This window comes from Buteo buteo, chromosome Z (genome assembly GCF_964188355.1).
Source record: "Buteo buteo chromosome Z, bButBut1.hap1.1, whole genome shotgun sequence".
Taxonomy (NCBI): Eukaryota; Metazoa; Chordata; class Aves; order Accipitriformes; family Accipitridae; genus Buteo; species Buteo buteo.
In genome coordinates, this window is record NC_134204.1 from 22,153,838 (window position 1) to 22,168,943 (window position 15,106).

The window sequence follows — 15,106 nt, forward strand, 5'->3', positions numbered from 1 at the left end:
CCCCGCACCTGCAACAGAGGTGCTGCCTAGGAAGACTTTAAGCCTATGTTTGGCTAGGTTTTCATATCCTAGGTCTTTGTACCTTTTCTTCAAGGAAACATGTAAGCACAAGCGCTCCCATTCCTCAGTGAAGCATTCTCAGGGTATGTCCACACTGCCTAATGCCGATAAACAACGACACTACCTCTACCCGAGGCAGGTCCAAGACAGCCTGAATGCTTCCCAGGCAGCACCCCAGATGCTAAGGAGCAGATTAAGTCAGGCTGCACGCAGTTCCCAGGCTGCTCCCAACAACCAGAAAAACTCGTTCAAACTTCTCCCACATGGCAATGTTCAGTACAGACCTACGCACAGGTCTGGGAAGGACTGAGTTACAGTGGAGTAAGGAAGAGGGTATCCATACACAGCTGTAAAGTTTCTGGTTTGTCTGAACAGCTTCAGCTAATTTACCTTGACTTCCTACACAAGCAAGCAAAGAAATCAGTAAGAGTTGGTCTGCAGCCTCACTACACCTTCTCAAGCACCATACAACTCTACCTTAGTGGCAGCGACGCCCAAAACCCAACCAAAACCCAAAACCAAAGTATCGACGTACCTAAAACATGTTTACAAATTAAGTACCAATGTACTCAAAACGCTCAAACACCACACACGACATCCACGGCTGCAAAGGGCAAGTCCAAGAGACTGGCCCAATCTAGCCTCATCAGCCATGCGAGCCAGCACCCACCTGCTTCCTCAAGCTCATGGCCTCGCTGCTGCTGCCGCCAGTCCTTAAGGGTGGACCCGCCACGCGTAGCAGCAGGGGAGACCTGTCTCCGAGGAGGGGGAGGAAGGTGGCAGCAAACCAGACGGCCGCCCTTTCGACTTGCCAGACAACCCCTGACTAGACATCATCCCTCCAGCCCTACATTTTAATATCGTCCTCTTAAGCAAGTGGGCCACACCTCTCCCCTGGCTGCCTCCAACCTTTGCCCCCCACCCCCCCGCCCAAGAAAGAAGCCTCCATTTCTTGACACCTGGGACCGCTCTTCTCTCTAGGGGGAAACGGCATTTTTCAGGAATAAGCAAATAAATAAATCAGGCATTCCCGATGCAGCCTCCTGCGCAAGGTGGAGGCCATCCCCATGCCCCATCCTCGGTGCGACTTGTTCTTCAAGGCATGAAGACGAGCTCAGCCCCCAGCCAGAGGGTTTGGGGGAAGAGGCACCGCGGGGTGCGGGGCAACAGCCAGAGGGTTTGGGGGAAGAGGCACCGCGGGGTGCGGGGCAACAGCCAGAGGGTTTAGGGGAAGAGACAGCGCGGGGGTAAGGCACAGCGGGGTGCAGGTGGGGACAGGGACGCGCGACGCGGCTGCAGCCAGAGGACGGCGGTGGGGAGGGAAGGGGCAGAGCCGGGGCTTTGCGGGAGAGGCACAGGGGGATGCGGGCGCAAGCAGGGAGTTCGGGGGGGCAGGAAGCACCCATCCCCACAGGGGCCCACGCCCATCCCGCCCACGCGCGGGAGAGACCCCGCGGAAGGACGCCGGCGGGTCCCCTTCCTAACGCCAGCCCGCCGCGGCGGCAGGCGGGCAGGGGGAGGAGGACGGAGGAAGGGAGGGACGCGTCGGGCCGCCGGTGCCTCCCGCGCTCCCGAGCCTCCCGAGTCTCCCGAGCCTCCCGAGTCTCCCGAGTCTCCCGAGCCTCCCGCCGCCGCCCCACCTGTCCCCGCAGCCGCCGGGCAGCAACTGCGCGCCGGGACGGCGCGGCCGACGGGAGGGAGGGAGGGAGGGAGGGGGGCGGGGCCGGGGCGGGGCCGGGCCCCGCCCCCACGGCAGGGCCGGGCGGACGGGGGGTCGGCGGCCCCGGCGCTGCCTCCCCCGCCCCCTCCCCAGGGGCGGAGCGGGGGGTCCGGAGCCCTTTTGACATCGCTGCCCGGGGGCGGGCGGGAGGAGGCCGGGCCCGGGGCGGGGTGCCGGGGCTCGGGGTAGGGGAAAGCCGTGGGGGTCCGCGCCTGCTGCGGCGTGCGGGGCTTTCTGCGGGCGCCCCGAGGTCTCCGTGGCGCTAGCGCTGTCTGCCGGCGCCGGGAAGCGCGAATTGCGGGCGGGGGGGGGGCGCTTCTGGACGCGGGTCCGGGGCCGGCGGCAGCCCAGAGTCACTCGGGGCAACGCTAGGACGGCGCAAAAATTCCTCGTTTTAAAAAGCGGGGCGCAACGCGTGGGCTTTAGCTCAGTGCTTTGGGGCCGGCACGCTCCCAGCGCCGAAAGACTGCCGCGCTCCTCCCTTAGACGCTCTCCAGGGGGAAGGCGGGGGGCCCCAGCGGCTCCCACCTGGAGAAGTACGGGGCGCACAGAAAGGTGGCGGGGGATCGCTAGCGTAAAGTAGGTGCTTCCCTTCAGTTTGTCGCTTGAGCGCACGGAAGGCTAGAAATGACCGCTTTTTGGAGCACGGAGATGATAGCTTGAGTCGGAAGAAGAGGCAAAAACAAGGAGCGGGGGTAGGAAGGCAAACTGAAGAAAAGAGGCAAACTCCTTTTTATCATGTGGGGAAAAGCACAGGGCGAAGGGACTGCGAGCTGATGCTGTGAAATCAATAACTAGTCAATGGGTAGGTGCAGAGGGGGCCTCTGACTCGGAGTACAGCAAGAAGCTCAAACCAGAAGTTCGAGACTGCAAGAGGCAGAACCAGCATAGAAAGCTTGTTACGAGGGTGGAAATGAGAGGCTGGGAAACAGGTGGTGGGATGGGAATGGAGAAACATAACTTGTCACAGAGATCCTGTAGAAACTCCCCATCGCCGAGCTATTGATTAGGCTGGAGATGAGGAGGAGGAGAAGGACCTCGACCTTCTGGATTTGCTTCATGCTCCTATTGGAATTTTTAGGATTATGACAGGTGAGGAAATCCTGGGGCTTTTGAAAAGACATCTTAATAAGATCACTGGGTTTGGCCAAAAGGGACATGTAGAAATATGATAATCCATTGAGCAATACTGTATGTCTCACCTAGGAGGGGAAAATCACTAAACAAAATTAAAACACCCCATTCCCCCACCCCCTTTATTTTCAGGAGTTGGAACCTTGTCTTTGATTTCTTGGTTCAAAACCATTTTTTCTAAGACATTAGCCAAGAAAAACTACAAACAGACCTTAGGAAAGATCACATCCCTGCTCAGACAGAGCCCTTGGGAGCCTTAAGACTAATAAGTCTTGACTTGTCCAGAGGGATGCGTCTCTGTGGCTCAGCAAGCAACTAATAGTCCTCATGTGTTGTAATACCTATTTTGCCATGCCTGATAGGGCTGCCTTGGCTGAGACAAAATGGGACACTGGGGTGCATAACAATAAAAAGTAAGTAGGTCAGCTGTAGACTTCAAAATGCAAGGCTGTTGTCATTAATGGAAAAAAATAACAACAATTACCAGATGCAAGCTAACAGCTCTAACACATATGATGCCAACTCTCTTAGCAACAACAGCCCTTCTCTCTTTGGAGCCCCATAAAGAGAGTAGGTGGCCTCACCTTCCATGCACTTCAGGAGCAAAGGTAATTTGAATCATTAAAGCAAGTCTGTGAGGGTTGGGAGAGGACAGAAATAATGGTTGACCTGCTCATGGCAGGTAAATGATTAACATGCAGCAAGGGAAAGGCAGCATGAAGGAGAGAGCTGTGCCCTGCACACACAAAGCAGAGACACACAGGAAGTTAGAGGCATTTAGATGGTAAAAGAGGGAGCTAGAAGCAACTAGGTTTTCTCAGTGCTTAGCCCGTGAAAGCTGCACATGAGATTTACTGTAAATTTAAGTAATCTTTTAAGTTCCCTGCATTCACCATCAAAGAACAGGGCAAGAGGGAAATGAATGTCGACACTGGAGACAGCTCTCTGGATTTTACAAGGCACTGAAGACTTAACTCCTGGTCTACGCTGCATGAAGAACTGTGCTTGCCATGAATACTGCCAACCAATGCTTTTCCTTGTTTTGTTGCCTTACCAGAATCCGGGTAGCTCAGATGCTGCTCTTCCACTGACTAAAGGATGTTTAGACTGTCATTCTGTTGACGAGATTGTGTTTTAAGAGTCTTTTAAGGCGAGTACTCTCTAGGACTGTATTTGAGGGCTGATCAGCCTCAAATCAGCAGGAGAATCGCAGGAGCCACTTCCTAGTGCACCAACAGCGTTGGGAGCTTTCACTGTAATAGTAAGAGCTGTAACCAAGCAAGGTAGTCATCCAAAGAACACCAACAGGTATCTGCATACCAATCTTGAAGAGATGTAAACAGAACCCAAATCTTGTTTGCAAGCTTTGGTTTCCTGGAGAACATCTGGTTTGCCTGTGCACCTGCACTGGTGTTCTGAGTCACAACTGCCAAACCTGTCCCAGGCAGACTCTGTTGCAAGTGGCCTGCATCCCACAGCTGTAGCAGCACAGCATGTTGCTGTGTTAGGCAGCTGGACTGGAGACAAAAGGGCCTTCCGTGGCCCTTCTCATTTTCCAGCTGGAGTTACTTTCAGGCTTTGCTTACTGCTTATTGCAGAAAAAAATTGCTTTTTCTACCTAATCCTCTGAGCCAGAACAGTGTCCTTTGAGTAGCTGGGGCATTTCTGAACATTTCTCTGCCTACATCTGTTTCGGAGAGCCATGCATGGGTCCTTGTGTAATGCTGGCAGTGACCTTCCAAAAGCAGTTTCCAAATGGCAGAGAGATTCCTCCTCAGACATGTATCATCAATTTTGCTGTGGCACAAGGTTAGAAGATGACACAGTCCTGCTCATCCATCTATGGATGAGCTGTGTTGTGCGAGGAGGTTTCTCCCTCTCTCTGTGGAAATACACTGCAGGTAACTGTACAGAAGTGAGTAGCTGTTACTGGTTTTGCATGGTTTCTTGACACCACAAACCCACCGCAAGCTACTGCAGCATTGTCAAGTCAGCTCCGTTTCAACAGTTACACATTTACCTGTCACAAGTTGAGCTCCAGTTTTGCCATTTGAACAATACTGAATTTGATAAATTCTTGCAAATGTGACAAAGCTATTCAGATAGAGAACTTTCCATATAAACCCACCTATCTCAAGTAACAGTATTAAAATCATTAGGTCCTTACCATAAAAAATTGTTTTACTATTACACAGCTGAGACTGGTGATGCTAGGCAGGAGTGAAGGAAGGTGCTCCAAAAGTAGAAGAAATGGCTATTGCAAAAGTAGAAGCAATAATTGTAAGTGTATGAATAATGTCTTTCAAGGGTGTGTTTAACAGAGGTAGTGTCGTGGTGTCATATATATATGACATACATATGTGATATATATACATTCTATTATATATGTGTGTATATATTTTTATTATTATGTATTATATTTTATTATAATTATTATAGTACATACACATTATATACACTTACATAACATACTGTAGATATAAATGTACTTATAGTGCATACACACAGACACACATTATATAATACAGTTCATTACATACACGCTGTGCTTCTCAAATGAAACCTGGTAGTGACACACCTCTTCAGAGTGTACTGCTTAAATGCAGGCTGCAACTCAATCTATACCAGGAAGGAGAAGTAAATCACCTGCAGAAAATACATTGCAGTCAGGCAAAGAAGCCTTACTGAACGTAATGAGAAAACCAAAGCCAACATACTTGGCCAGCCTATTCCCAAAACCCATAACCTTGTGTCACCAGATTTTTCATTTTAATCTCTCCCGTCTTCGAAAACAATATGTGAAAAAAAGAGCCAACCTCACTAACACTGTGAATATAATCTCCAGTTGAAAAATATATAAATGCGAAGATTTAAATGCTTGTTGTGCATTGTGGATAACCGGTGAATGAACACTCAAAGCACATTCCATGATACTGCAGACAGTGGCTGTTCTGGAGCCCACAACATCATACAGCTTTTCACAGCTGAGAACTTTAATTCAGATGGTATCTACCAACTGTTTTCTTGTACAAAATTTATCACTAAATCATTCATAAGTCAAATTTTACCTGTATATGTTATTGACAGTGATGTGAGCAAATGTTTTCTGTAGGAGCTCACACAGACGAAGCTAAAGAAAGCAGTAATCTTCTCAGGATGCTGGAGGGTTGTGTGGTCTGTTTCTTGTGCCTGGACCACAACATTATGCCATAATCACACATGAGCTGGGTTCATAAACATGTCTGGAAAAATAAGTTCCCTTTAGAGAACATTGCTCCACGACTGCAAAAGCATCCTAACATGTATCATAAAAAAAAACCCAACCAAACAAAAGCAACAAAGAAGTGAATGCTAGCTCTGCAGAATACTTGCACTGTGTTTGATCGGCTTTAGCTGGCCAAATTGGCAGGTGCAGGTACGTCATGGTGAAATACACCAGAAGGATGCAGAGCTCTGGGAAGATCAATAACAATAAGCTGTTAGTACAAACTACATCGCCTCTAAATCAGAGTAATCAGTGAGGATTATTATCTGATCTAAAGTTTGTTTTGTGCTGTTAGAAGCAAGTGAGTTAATTAGGCAAGCTGAAGATGAACCAGTATAGCCTAGGGAAACTCTTTGGTGCTAGTGAAGACTTAGCTGTGCATGCCACCACAGCATGCCATGTCCTGCACAACATCTGCAAGGATAAGAGCAAGATCTTTCTCAGGTGTGAGCTAGAGTAGCTGCTGATGGCATTTTGTCTGAACACAAAAGGGACAGCTGCTTTATCCAAGCAGCATGTGATCACACAGAGATGGGCAAACAGCTGTATCTCTCACATAATTTCCTATTCCTCACTAGTGAAAAGACCATGCTCTGGGAGTTCGTGGGCTGCCGTGTTCCTGGAACAGAAGCGACAGGGATGCCTGTCAAAGAGTGTTCTCTTTGCTATGTTCAGTGTCCATGCAAGAGCTCCAACTAATTTTGCCAGTTTCCAGACATTTTTACTGTGATAATGCATTGCAAAGGTGGTACACCTGTGTTAAGGAGTGAGAACAGACCCTCAGTCCAGAGCCCTTCAGTTGTTTCATTTGTTTCATACTCAGACAGCCAAGGCTCAGGCAACTATCACAGTGAGAAATGGAGATCTACAAAACTTTTGAGGAAGCCACTGAAAACCCACCTCCCTCTCTTCAGAAACCAACCATCTATTTTTTTCTCCTGTTCCTTCTCATATTTCTCATGCCAATGTCCACAAGAATTCCCATGAATGCTACTAAATTGCAGAGCTTTGCTAACAGCAATGCAGCTTCTCTTTCCTTTCTCTATCGATCTCCGAGATGTGAACAAAAACAAAGGACCAGAAAAGGGAGCTTTACCATTAATTACAACAAATCTACAGTCCATTCTGCCTTGACAGATATGCCAGTACTCATAGGATGCAAAACTACAATAAAACTGTACCAAGAAATGACTTTCCAAAATTGATTTTTGGTCACACTACATGTACTTAACAGTGCATTGTGGAAACCAAAGTCTTTCATGGATTTTTTTCTTTTCTTTTCTTTTCTTTTCTTTTCTTTTTTTTTTTTTTTTTTAATTTTTATAAAACTTTCTGCAGATGGGATTGGGAAGAAGAGCAGGAAAATAAAAAGAAAGAATAGATTAGCAAAAGGGAAAGAGGTATGCCACACCATTTCTGTGAATACTTTACAGCTTTCCCTGGTTGGGATTCCCATCTGATTTCAGACGAATCAGGCTATCTTTGTCCCTGTTCTCCCTGTGACAGTAATGTTACCTGTGCTTGATACACTGGCCACAGATTAATAAATTACTCTGAAACTGAAGATACCCAGTCATGCTCAAGGAAATGTAAACCATGGAAAAGTAGACTTGCAGCAGACATGCTTTTCAAAACACTCAGAAAAGGAGCTATAGGCAAGATATGTTTCAAATGGGTTAAAATAAGTACTGCCACTTTCCTAATAAGGGCTCCAATAAATTCAGATGAAACCAATTGATTAAGTGTAAGAACTTGCTAATTTAGATTAATTTTTAGATAAGATGCTAAGAAGAATAGGCTGGGAATTTCAACAAATTTTGAATCTTGCAGCATGATGGAGGAGCCTTTGTACTGTGTTGTCATAGCTAGGTTACACACAATAACAGGTTGGTTTTGAAACTGAGCCTCTTTGCTGGCAATATAAGACCTGTGAGACAATGATTCCTGGAAAAGAAATCTCCTAAGTGAATTACCAAACAATCAAACAGAAATCTACATTACATTCAATAATGATCTCTCATGCCCATAGTACTACCACAGATCAGGTATTTTAAATTAGGCTTTTGAAATTAAGCAAAAAGAACAAATGACAAAACCTAGAAAACAAACAAAAAACCCCACCCAAATCAACAGCAAAAAAATTCTTCACTTTTTTTTTTCTCGAAATATTTGCAAAACCTATTAATGACATCGTCCATTATCATGCTTCTATATATAGAATGTGGACACCCAATGTCTTTCCTTTATGAAAGGATGTACTGTGCAGGTCTGCATTACGTCCATAACCTATTAGAGTCACAAAAGCCCATCTCACTTGCAGCCTCACAGTGCATGTTCAGATGCTGCAGGTGTGCTGCAAAGTAGTGGTGGCAGTCACAAGGAAAATGCTGGAGAGTCACAGATCTGTTTTAATTGGAAGCACTGTCTGCCACTCTCAGTAGGAAGGCCATTTATGCTTCTCTTTGGAGTGAGGTAGACACTGATCAAAGCAGTTAAATCGAAGAGCTGCACGGTAAGATTTTGCAAAGACTACCCTGCAGCATCTTAAAGATATTTTTTCCTAGGACAGGTTACAATCTTCCAGTACCTAGAAATAATGATCTGAAACTGTGCAAGAGAGATAGGAAATAAGGGAAATGTGTACAAACGCAACTTTCAGAGTAAGCTAGGAAACAATTTCTTATAGAGACACTATCCTTACAGAAATCAGGCTTGCATTTCTGAAGAAGGAGGCTGTCAGCTTGGTCTTTTCCCCCTATTATTTGCGGGAAACATTGTTTTTAAGGAAACAGCATTCTACCACAGAATATATCCAGTTGTCTCAAGAGTTTCCTTCTGAAGAAAACCAAAACCATCAAGACCCAAAATGCTGGCTATATGCTGCACCCTGAAGAAGAAGAATGCTGAGAGAGTAAAGCAGCTAAACAAGCCTTAGTTTTCTGCTTATTGACAGCTTTCCCTGCATGGTGGATCCCCGTCTTAGTTGTGTCAGTGAGAATTTGGAGCAAGTTCATTGATTCAGACAATTTTCATAAACTCTGTAATAATTATCAGCAAAAATTTGCCAAGAGTTGGAGTTATTGTATATTTTGATCCAGAAGAATGGCTGAAAGTAATGTTAAGTGATAAACGATCATCCTGCATAGGCATAAGAAAGAGCAGTAAGAGTTGAATGAATAACTAGTTCTGGTATTTCTTAATTTAAACACCTAACCCTGAAGCTGCAGCAAATCACAGTTTCCCAGTAAGAAGTGCAGCAGTCGATGCACTGAGCCTCTCTGTTCAGCTATCTATCTGCCCAGTGCAAAAGCCTGGAAGAGCACAGCTCTGTTACACTAGGCTGGTCCTTTCAGTGCTCTGCCTGGAGTGTATGATGCAGATTGCAACTCACAGTGTTGTTACACAAACAACTTTACCCTCAAACCCTTTCTTGATAGGTTCTGCCCATGGCCTTCCTCTTCCTCTCAGCAGAAAAGTTCATGCCATGAAAGTAGGCATCAAGAATATACTCCTTTCTTCCATCTTCTCTCTTTGGTACCTTTCACTCTCTCCAACAGGTAGCAGAGAGCCCACAATCTTAAGTTTTAAGGTTTCAACAAAACAAAGTGAAAATAAAATCCATGCGCAAATAGCTAAGCTGTGCTCAGCAGTTCTCATTCACTTACATGAGTCTATCCCTAGCCCTCTCCAAACAAAAAATTCTGATCCTTTTTCCACGCTCCTGACCAGCTAGCACAGACATGCATACACATCTTTTCCTCCATGATGAAGGCAGCAGTGTTAGAATATAACAGAAACTTTTATTCAAAGCATTACTTGTTGTATCCCTCTTTTCTTTAACCTTTACAAACAAGTCTGACATTTTCACAGGAAGTACCTGAGCCAGCATCATGCACCAGCAAGACAACACATGCCTTCCCATTGTGATTAATGTTCTCGCTTAAAGGACACACACATTACTATCACAACAGTTCACATAAACATACCTGAACTCCTTTTATTCTTTCCAGCTCAAGTGTCTGTAGTAGCATAACCACAGGAACAGCAAACTCAGAGCCAGTAACTAAAGATTCCTTGAGGGCTGAGTAAACACTCTTCAGACTGCTGAGCCTGGCAAAGCTGAGCTGTACTTAACTGGCACCATGGCAGGAGTGAGGGAGAGAGGAGAGAAGCTGACCCCATGAGGTTATTGAACAGTTGCTTGGGCTGTTATTGGGCTAGGCATTGCCTCCTTTTGGGGGATTTTACTGGCCTGGCTTTATTAGTGTCTCATGGAAAAACCCCTGTGCACCCCTTTGCAGGCCAACACAGATGCATTTTCATTGCCATACTTCCCTTGATCTTCCAGGCAGCCATGAGAGTGTCTTTTGGGTAGACACTACTAACAAGCAGCACTACTGCTGATACAGATGTGATATGCTTACAGTGATGTGCTGAGTAGTCTGATTTTTTTATGAAGTGCTTGAAATTCCTTTAGTACTACTCACCATAAATGTCACTTGCAACAGTTCAGAACAATGAGGTTTTGCAGATAAAAATGCCTTCTTTACATTTTTAAAGGAGGGCAGCAGAGCTATCAGTGAGTCTCAAGGCAAGGATTAAAGATATGAATAGTAGTAATGTGACTGGAAAAACACATTCTGTCTTGGAGAATCTGCCATAAAACCTGAAATGTTCTGTGAAGGAGTCTAAGGCCAGTATGGAAGGAAGGTGGGGAAAGACCCACCAAACAAAACTAGTGAAACTTTTAGTCTGAACTCAGTGAACTGAATGGTTTCTTGCAAAAAAGATCACTGTCGCTATCTTCCTATTCTAGCTGAGAAATTAGACTTGCCAGTGAGAGACTTTAAATGCAACAGGGTACGTTGTTGCTACAGGGTATATCCGGAGCCTGTAGTCCCACTGAGGACACCCTCCCAGGCAGACTCCTGTCATCTTCAACAACTGCATCTGGGAACATATTAGGCAACTGCATGAAACAGCATTGTCTTAACAGCACACTTCGTAGTAGGTGCTGTCATTCTTTCACTCCTATTTCTTTACTGTTGGGGCTGAGAATTTAAATAGGTCAAGAGTAAAAGGTGGAAGTGGGAATGTGGCTTCCTATCAGATGGTAGAGCATTATTTGAATCTTAGGTGGGAGCTGAGAAAAAAATCCTTTTAAGTGTACTTGTTTTCCTATCTCCACCCATTTTGACATGCCTTTATACTTACTCTAGAGTAGCCACAGGCAAAGTAATGAGTTATAAGAACAGCTCAAACAGAGACTGGCTGAGATTAATGCAACTCTTTACAGCGTGTTGAATCTTATTTAAAGATCCCAGTGTTTCAAAAAAAAGCTTACACTTCCTTGGTTGTTACTCTTCCATGAATTGTTACTTCTGCATTAGTTTACAGCATGTTACAATGCAATAACACATAGTCTGATGTTCTTCAGCTGAAGAAATTTTGGGGGCTAAATCTTTAGTGAAGTTTGCAAGACCTACATTCATAGACCAGTTTTGCACCTGAGGTACTGTTTTCTCTGTGCCTGTGACACCCACAAACACATAAAATGATGATTTTTAGACAGAGCATAGGAAGAATTCTGTATTCTTAGAAGCCAATAGTTTCTCTTCAAAGCTTAACCGCTGAATAGTAGAAAACTATTAACTGAGCCTGCCGGTCTTTTATTCTGATTCTAACATGGCTTCTCAAGTATTTCTAAAGAATACTCTGAAACTTTCTCTCCACTCTTTTTCCTTCCTGACAACTACTGTCTTCTCCAGAGACTTACTGTGGTTGAGGTAAACCGCTATTATATTTATTGTGCTTGCCTTTTCTACTGAGAGATGCAGTAAGGGGACAGAATGGAAATTTAAACTTATGTCAAGGTTTTCAGAGACATTTCAGGCTCTTGTCTTCCAGGCTGCTCTTGGCTTGATCTTGGTCTTTATTGTTTATAATGAGTTCTACATACATAAAAAAATCTCAAAGGCTACACAAGCTCATACGTATGAATGCAGCTGCAATCTCTCTCAGCAGATATAATGTCATTGTGACACAAAGAAAGCACTGAATTAATTACTATGGCTTAATATTCTCTCTTACCATTTTTAAAGCAGCTTGTCTCTTTGTCATATATTGAAGATGAGTACGTCCAAGCATATTTGTTTCTTCTGGTGGCAGTATTTTCATATACGAAGACATATAGGAATTAGTGCTCTTTGTCAGGACATGCCCCCTAATCTTTCTGGTCTACAATTCTGCAAATTGCAGAGGATACTGAAGTAAATCATCCTACATACTACCAGTTAATGTAATAACAACAACAACAACAACAAAAACCCAATAAAAAATAAATAATTGAGAAAAGCCAACATCATTCCCTTTCTCTCACTCTCTTTTTGGTTGGCTGTTGCATTAGTTCTTGTCCTAGGATGTTCAGTCTTTGATTCTGCTAGAGGATCTAGATGTTTCCAAATCACAAATGAATTTATAATAAAGCTAATTACTTTTATTTTTAAGGTAGAAATTGAAAAGCTATTTGAAATTTCACTGAGATTCCTAAAACCAAACAAATTTCAGAGTCTAGTCTGCCTTACAGTCTTTCTTTAAAAAGAGTTTAGCTAATTCAGTCTAAATGGTGAAATGGCTTCTACCATGATTTTATGGTGAGGTAGAAACAAATATTTCAATATCACTAAAAAGAGACTATGCACAATGCTGTGTAGGAAACATCTCACTGACAACTGGAAACTGCTTTTGATCACTTTGTTTAAAGGGAAGATCCAAACATCGGTTAATCTTGTAGGGAAATCCAAGTGAAGTTGTGGAGTTTTGAGCATTTAGACCATGTTTGGCCCCCAAATTCAACACGAGTGTAGATACCTTTTGGAAAACTCCTACCAGTGCCATAGCAGTGAGTTTTCTTATCTGAAGCATGTTGTGTGCTCTGAAACAGTAAATTCAGAGCTTTGCTTTTCCAGCTGCACATGCACATCATCCCCTCTAAAAAGCCCTTTTTTTGATGTCCCCCACCTGGGCCTGATTTGCTGCATTCATCCTTCTTCCTCTGTGCACCGGCACATGTGCAGCCCTCCTCGCTCCAACTCTGAAAGTGCCCGAGCCACTCTCAGAATCAAAATCTCCCCAAAATTGTGCCACTGAAAGACAGGTTCTTACGCTTGCTTGCTCTCAGTTAGAGGCATTTGTGGCCCCCAACCCAGGCATACGATATTAACCTGCATTTGAGTATTTTCCACATAAGATCTGAGCTTGTCTTCCTATCAACCTGTTAAGCGTGAACAAGCTGTTGAAGCATTACCAATAGCTGAGTTTCAGAATGCTGCAGGCTGGAGTCAAGTGTCAGGGAAATGTGTGCTTTTCCACAGATGCTTTAAAGGTTAATCTTTAACAGTTAAAAGGCTTTTAGATTAGAGTTCCTAAGAAAACACCCTGTTTTTCCAAACAGGCTACAAAGAAAGGTGGGGAGGATGAGAATGGTCTAAGTTATATAAAAGGGAGATGGATGAGACAGAAAACCAGGAGAGAAATAACCTGAGGAGACAAAGCAGGGGAGTTTCCCTACAAACTCCTTCCATTATGCTGGATTTGTTGTTAAGATTTTGCCAAAACATAGCAGGATTTTCATGCATGGAAAGTAAAAAAGCAATCCAGTTCTGTGGCAGGGCTTTCCTTCTTGCCACCTGAGGAGAGGTGAGGCAAAGTTAATTTTAACCATTTTGAACTCTCTCACCCAATTGCCAAGGACATCCCTGTGCCAGTTTGGCTTGTCTTTAACGGAACAGCCCTGAGGGACTCAAACGCTGCAGACTCTGGTGGCTGCTGTGGTGTAGACCAGGCAGGCAGAGGTGGTGGAGACACAAACAGGCCACTTTCTGCTGATTGTCCCTGACTTTGTCATCTCTGGTAACGCCTCTGTCTTCTCAAATAGGTGATAGCTCTGAGCGGGATAACATTGGGAATAATGCAGAATATCTACTTACTTGCAGATTTCTGCAGAGTCCAGTCAAGCAAATCTTCTCTGTTTTGTGCAGCATGAGCTCAGATTTTATAAGATTTGGGAGAACTGTTATTTTCCTCAAAGCAGTTGTGAGAACAGCTTTTAACAAAGTTAAGCATCTCTGCCAAGGCACTGCAATGCAATGTACCTTAGATATCCCCTGTATTTCTTAGTTAATTACCTTGTAATAACTTAGCATACACCTACAGATGTAATAAACACTGTTTGGTTTTTCTGCTAATGTTAGATGAAGGTTTACCTCCTATATTAAATCATTCATATGTTTAATATACCTGTGTTATAGTATCGAGTGATGTGAGTACTGACACAAAAAAGGGGTTAAAGCTTTAGGACATGAGAAAGGAAGAGGAGTGAATGATGTGATCCTGCAAAAGAAGCAAGATCTAATGTTTGTCAGCTATGGCAGTTGTCCATTGTTTGGGTTAATGATGGCCTGAACACCCATGACAATGGGACAGCATGGGATGCAGCTGAAAGCACAATGCAGAAACATCTCATGAATATTTAAGAGGTAACCATAAATAAACATCTGACTCATTTTCTAAACTTGAAATCAGCTAAGAGTGAAAAGTTACAACCTGGGTAGACCAGCTTGGGGTAAGGTCGTAAAAAGGGTGGAGATAGTTGCTGGAAGAGTAAATGAACAAAGCTTATGGAGACAGGCTAGGTAAGAATTATGAAATTTATTGAAGAGAAAGAAAAGTGATTTATTGAAGAGAAGAAAAAGTGAAAAGAGCTGTGTGTGGGCGTGGCTGTGTGCAGCAGAGAAAGGAGAAGCAAATTAACAGCAATGATTACGAACAGCCTGCTGGGGAGAGAGGAGGCAGGAGTTGGGAACCATGAAAGATGTGTATTTAATTGACCCTAGGTAAAGCAATGAAGATGGAGGGAAGACGGAGTG

The 15,106-nt window shown here is 44.4% G+C and overlaps 1 protein-coding gene across 4 annotated transcripts in view; it reads right to left on the reverse strand.

Moving 5' to 3' along the window:
• ELOVL7 (ELOVL fatty acid elongase 7) overlaps positions 1–1,759 on the reverse strand; it is a 33,218-nt gene extending 31,459 nt beyond the window's left edge. The window contains exon 1 of one of the 4 annotated variants that reach the window (XM_075019445.1): positions 630–652. The gene's annotated coding sequence lies outside the window, so the exon portion shown is untranslated. Of the gene's footprint in view, positions 1–82; positions 104–629; positions 653–730; positions 907–1,700 lie in introns of those variants that run through there. The other 3 variants (XM_075019442.1, XM_075019441.1, XM_075019443.1) reach the window with 3 other exon arrangements.
• Positions 1,760–15,106: the final 13,347 nt, after the last annotated feature.